This window comes from Hylobates moloch, unplaced genomic scaffold (assembly GCF_009828535.3).
Source record: "Hylobates moloch isolate HMO894 unplaced genomic scaffold, HMol_V3 SCAFFOLD_21, whole genome shotgun sequence".
Classification (NCBI taxonomy): domain Eukaryota; kingdom Metazoa; phylum Chordata; class Mammalia; order Primates; family Hylobatidae; genus Hylobates; species Hylobates moloch.
The window spans coordinates 10,819,656-10,826,112 of record NW_026652296.1 but is presented as its reverse complement, the minus strand read 5'-3'; the positions used below and the strand labels follow the sequence as shown (position 1 = coordinate 10,826,112).

The window sequence follows — 6,457 nt, the reverse complement described above, 5'->3', positions numbered from 1 at the left end:
ATATGGCCTAAGGAATAAGTAATTGATCCATGTTAGATTTCCTGATTTTGATAATGATATCAGAGTTACATAATAGAATGTCCTTGTTTTTAGCAGACATACAGTAAAGAGTATAGGGGCAAAGGGGCATGACATCTCTAATCCACCCTGATATGGTTTAGAAAATAATAGTGTATGTGCATATAAAAATATATATATACACACACACATGAACACAGGTAGGGTATAATAAAGCAAATATGCACAAATGCACAGTGTTAAAAATTATAATGCCCCTTGTTAAAAAAAAAAAACCAGGACGAAAAATATAAAGAAGAAAATGGAAGCCACTCCTCCTCCTACCTCCTGGCACCCCCTTCCCTCCCTGCCTCCCCCCGCCAGCCACTAGACAACCAGGATGACTATTTCAATCAGCAGTGAAACTCTTACATGTCTTTGCGTCATTTTATTTATATGCCAGGCTGGAGGGCAATGGCACAATCTCGGCTCACTGCAACCTCCGCCTCCCAGGGTCAAGTGATTCTCCTGTCTCAGCCTCCCGAGTAGCTGGGATTGCAGGCACATGCCGCCATGCCGGGCTGATTTTTTTTGTATTTTAGTAGAGACAGGGTTTTACCGTGTTGCCTTGGCTGGTCTCAACGCCTGAGCTCAGGCAATCCACCCGCCTCAGCCTCCCAAAGTGCTAGGATTACAGGCGTGAGCCACCTCGCCTGGCCCGGGTCATATTTTTGATTGAAACTGAAAATGCGCGAATGCTTTACTTTCCATCTATAACTTGTGTTTTTCACTCTGCTATCTGTCAATATCTTTCCATGTTAATGTGGTGTTATTTCAAATGGCCGCATGATGCTGCCTGGTAGGGACGGAGCATACTTTGTTTATCAATAGGTGTTTAGGTTGTTTCCAGCTTGACTCCTACAGACAGTACTAGAGTGAGCATCCTTAAAAATACATCTTCCCCAACTTGTCAGATTATTTTGTTGCAGAGCTGCTGGGTCAAAAGGAGAAAGTCTCTGAGAAGGGACAGAGGCTGACAGTCTGGGGAGATCGCGAGAGAAAGACTGAGAGTTACAGAGAGATCTATAGAAGCAGAGAGGGGGAAAGAAACAGATGGAGAGAGACAGAGGCTGGGCGCGGTGGCTCACGCCTGTAATCCCAGCACTTTGGGAGGCCGAGGTGGGCAGATCACTTGAGTTCTAGAGTTTGAAACCAGCCTGGCCAACATAGCGAAACGCTGTCTCCACTAAAAATACAAAAATTAGCCAGGCTTGGTGGCACACGACTGTAGTCCCAGCTACTCAGAAGGCTGAGGCACAAGAATCGCTTGAGCCTGGGAGGCAGAGGTTGCAGTGAGCCGAAATTGCGCCACTGCACTCTAGCCTGGCCAACTGAGACTCTGTCAAAAAAAAAAAAAAAAAAGAGATGGAGAGAGACGAGAAAGAGCAAGGTTGAGAGAGAGCGAGATTGGGAGGGTGACAGGGAGTTGCTTTCTTTTTTTTTTTTTTTTTTTTTTTTAGAGAAGGGTTCTGCTGTCCCCCCGGCTGGGGGGCAAAGGCGCGATCTCGGCTCACTGCAGGCTCCGCCCCCCGGGGTTCACGCCATTCTCCTGCCTCAGCCTCCCGAGTAGCTGGGGCTACAGGTGCCCGCCACCTCGCCCGGCTAATTTTTTGTATTTTTAGTAGAGACAGGGTTTCACTGTGTTAGCCAGGATGGTCTCGATCTCCTGACCTCGTGATCCGCCTGCCTCGGCTTCCCAAAGTGCTGGGATTACAGGCGTGAGCCACCGCGCCCGGCTAGGGAGTTGCTTTCGATGGAGACTGAGAAGGAATTCCTCTGATCCATGGGGTCTCCATGGCCACAGGAATCCAGTCAGGAAAGTGACTAAGTGACTTTTAGGAACACACCCGGCAGATACAATCGTAGATGAGGTCAGAGTCCTTTGTGCAAGTATCTTCATGGGGCTATTGTTCCTGGAAAGCAAAAAATGGGAAACGACCTAATTGCCCATCAACAGGGGACTGGTTATAGATTGTGCTGGAAATGCTGATAGAAGCCCATCTCCAAGTAGGGTTGGCAGATAATAGCAAATAAAACCACAGGAGGCCCAGTTAAATTTGAACTTAAAATGAAGCATATGTCTCATGCAACCTTCCTTATACACTAAAAACCTATTTGTTGTTTATCTAAAATTCAAATGTATATTTTATCTGGAAACTATTAATCTCCAAGATAAGTGAGAAAAGCCAGGTGAGGTCAGGAGAGGGGTTGCTCTTGGTGAGGGTGTGTGTGTATTTGGGCTGCCGAGGTGGCCGTCAGTTTCAGCTCCTGTCCTGGGTGTGGTTACAGTTGAAGGGAAGGGACTGATCTGGGCTCATATAAGCAGAGGTTGAAGGGCTAGGCTCCACCTCAGGCTCCCTGCTCTGTAGTGATTTGTATATATGTGTTAAAAGTGTTAATGTTTTCAATAAAAGTATGACAAAGAGACCACAATTTTCTAAACTCCATTTAAACATTTCTGATTAAAAAAAATAATACTAGCAGTCTCAGCTGGGTGTGGTGGCTCACTCCTGTCATCCCAGCACTTTAGGAGGCCAAGGCGGGTGGATCACGAGGTCAGGAGTTCAAGACCAGCCTGGCCAAGATGGTGAAACCCCGTCTCTACTAAAAATACAAAAATTAACCGGATGCAGTGGCAGGCGCCTGTAATCCCAGCTACTCGGGAGGCTGAGGCAGGAGAAACGCTTGAACCTGGGCAGCAGAGGTTGCAGTGAGCCGAGATCACATCATTGCACTCCAGTCTGGGCGATAGAATGAGACTCTGTCTCACCAAAAAAATAAAGCAACAACAACAACAAACTGGCAGTCTCAGAAACTCTAAGGGGCCTCCCTGAACACTTTCATTTCCTGGAACACTCATCTGCCCCTGGGCTTTTTTATCACTGTCACCTGGAATGCCCTCTTACCCCACCCCACCCCCAACCCCCTCATTCACCTGCTCATGCCTGTGACCTCAACCTGGAGTCAGCCTGGTTCTCACTCCTCTGAGTCACCTTAGGTGCCTTGGAGTTGCAAGAACACTGAACCAGCTGTTACCCCCCATCCCCCCTTGCCTGTGAGCTATGCAGGTGCAGGAACCTTGTCTGTGCGCAGCTGGTTTTTCACAGTATCCTAGCCCATTCAGCCAGGTACATGCCACAGCTTACTCACTACACCTTGGACATGTTAGTTAGTACAGCGTCTCTCTAAGCCTCAGTTTCCTCATTTGTAAAATGGAGCTGATCATCTTGCCTACCACTCAAGGCCAGTGTAACAGAGATGGGAAAGGGAAATGGCATTAGCATCACTAAGGTAATATTTGAACTGAGGCCAGCTCTGGGAAGATCTGGGGAAGAGTGTTCCAGGCATCCTTGGGGGAAAAAAGGAGACTGTGAGCAGCCGCGAGAGCCAGGTCACTGCGGTCTATGTGGCAGCCAAGTCCCTAAAAAAAAAAAAAAGAAAAGAAAAAACAAAAGAGTTTGCTCTCATTTTCCCCTTCTTGCCAATACCTCTCACCTGCTGTGGGTCAAAGATGCACAAAGCTCTACAAGTATGCAAGGTAGGTGCAGGTAGGGGAGCCAGGAGACCCTGGGGCTTTCCTGGAGGCAGGTTCAGCCTTCTGCGAGGAAGATGGAGAGAGCAGGGCTCTATCAGTGCAGTCTGATGGGTAAGGGGCCAAGGCCCGAGACAGTCTGAGAGAAGAGTATGAGAGCAAGTATGCTTGTATGAGCCCCTGAGCCCCTGCAAGTGCCTGGAGACTCACTGGGGAAGATGTGTTTTGCACTATAGCGACATCCCAATGGCCTATCTCAGTCCTTGAGCTCCAGAGGCATCGATCTCCCAGGTGTAGAGCTGGGCTCTGGCAGGTGTGTGATCGGACTTGGGCAGGTGCAGAGAGGCCTGGCTTCAGGGCCCAGCTCAGCCCCCACATGTCCACCCTCGAAGGCTTCCACAACTTTCTTTTTTCCAAGGTGACCACCTCATCCCACTTTGTCCAGGATTGCCCCAGAACACCCTCAGTGCCAGGCAAACTGGGCTGGTTGGTCACCAGACATATTACTCTATTGGACAGAGGAAGAAGAGTCTCAGAGGCTGTCAGTATCTGCCTCAGTTTTTGGGGCTGGGTTTTTTTCATGAAAAGTTTATTTGAAATGGTGACACATATATCTGAAATAAAACATTCATATTCCTTAAAAAAGGCTTCTAGGCTGGGCGCAGTGGCTCACGCCTGTAATCCCAGCACTTTGGGAGGCTGAGGCAGGTGGATCACCTGAGGTCAAGAGTTCAAGACCAGCCTGGCCAATATGGTGAAACCTTGTATCTACTAAAAATTAAAAAAAAAAAAAAATTAGCTGGGCGTGGTGGTGCGCACTTGTAGTCCCAGCTACTTGGGGAGGCCGAGGTAGGAGAATCGCTTGAACCCAGGAGGCAGAGGTTGCAGTGAGCCAAGATTGCACCACTGCAGTCCAGCCTGGGTGATGGAGAGAGACTCCATCTCAAAAACAAAAAACAAGGAAAATGATCCAGACTATGACCCGAAGAAGGATCAAAACCCAGAAGAGTGCAAGCAGCAGTGAAGCAGGATGGTCTACCTTCTGCTTCCCTGGAAAGGATGAATTTTTTAAAACAAAAACAAACAAACAAACAAAACCCAAAAAGGCTCCTAGAGGCCAGGTGCGGTGGCTCATGCCTGTAATCCCAGCACTTTGGGAGGCCAAGGCAGGCGGATCACCTGAGGTCAGGAGTTCGAGACCACCCTGGCCAACACGGCAAAAACCCATTTCTAGAAAAAATACAAAAATTAGTTGGGCGCAGTGGCATGTGTCTGTAATCCCAGCTCCTCAGGAGACTGACGCAGGAGAATCACTTGAACCTGGGGAGGTGGAAGTTGCAGTGAGCTGAGATCAAGCCACCTGTACTCCAGCCTGGGCAACAGAGCCAGACTCCATCTCAAAAAAAAAAAAAAAAAAAAAAAAAGGCTTGTAGTAAAAGAAGACATCTTTCTACCCTGCCCTGCTCCTGTCCTCTGAAGCAGCCAGCTTCTTGGATCTCTCAGAGACAGATATTATCTTATTTACTTCTGCACAAAAGGCAGCCTATTACATATGCTGTTCATCTGAATTTTTTTTTTTTTTGAGACGGAGTCTCGCTCTGTTGCCCAGCCTAGAGTGCAGTGGCGTGATCTCAGCTTACTGCAAGCTCCGCCTCCAGGTTCATGCCAGTCTCCTGCCTCAGCCTCCCCAAGCAGCTGGGACTACAGGCGCTGGCCACCACGCCTGGTTAATTTTTTTGTATTTTTAGTAGAGACGGGGTTTCACCATGTTAGCCAGGATGGTCTTGATCTCTTGACCTTGTGATCCACCCGCCTCAGCCTCCCAAAGTGCTGGGATTACAGGCGTGAGCCACCGCACCCGGCCCATCTGATTTTTTCTTAAGAGATGAAGTCCTGTGCTTGCTTCAGCAGCACATACACTAAAATTGGAATGATACACAGAACATTAGCGTGGCCCCTGTGCAAGGATGACACACAAATTCATAAAGCAGTGCATATTTTTAATTAAAAAGAAAGAGAAAGAAAAAGCTGTGGAGTCTTGCTGTGTCACCCAGGCTGGAGTGCAGTGGCATGATCATAGTTAACTGCACTCTCCAACTCCTGGGCTCAAGGGATCCTCCCACCTCAGCCTCCCAAGTAGCTGGGACTATAGGTGTGTGCCACTATGTCCAACTAATTATTAATTTTGTTGTTGTTGACACAGAGTCTTGCTATCTTGCCCAGGCTGGTCTTGAACTCCTGGGCTCAACTGATCCTCCTGCCTTGGCCTCTCAAAATGCTGGGATTACAGCCGTGAGCCACTGCACCCAGCCCACTTGAATTTTTTTTCTTTTTTTTTTTTAACAACTGATATTTTTTTCAGTTAAAAATATGAGTTTAGGCTGGGCATGGTGGCTCATGCCTGTAATCCCAGCACTTTGGGAGGCTGAGGCGGGTGGATCACCTAAGGTCAGAAGTTTGAGACCAGCGTGGTCAGTGTGGTGAAATCTCATCTCTACTAAAAATACAAAAATTACCCCGGTATGGTGGCTCGTGCCTGTAATCCCAGCTACTTGGGAGGCTGAGGCACGAGAATTGCTTGAACCTGGGAGGCAGAGGCTGCAGTGAGCCGAGATCATCCCACTGCACTCCAGCCTGGGCAACAGAGCAAGACTCTGTCTCCAAAAAAAAAAAAAGCATATATATACGTGTATATAGATGTATATATACGCACACACACATATATATATATATGAGTTCATTCATTTCATTCAGCTAATAATTACTGAACCAGACCCTGTTATTGGTGCTCAGGTCATAGTAGCAGACAAGACAAAGTTCCTCCCTGTGTGGAGCTGTCTAGAGCAGAGAGTGAATGTTTAGGTTTTA

The 6,457-nt window shown here is 47.8% G+C and overlaps 1 non-coding gene across 1 annotated transcript; it reads left to right on the top strand.

Annotated features, from left to right (window-relative positions):
• The first annotated feature begins 5,484 nt into the window (after positions 1-5,484).
• LOC116461594 (U6 spliceosomal RNA) lies at positions 5,485-5,591 on the top strand. The gene has a single exon (XR_004246126.1). It is a non-coding gene; the product is annotated as a U6 spliceosomal RNA (small nuclear RNA).
• The last annotated feature ends 866 nt before the right edge of the window (positions 5,592-6,457 follow it).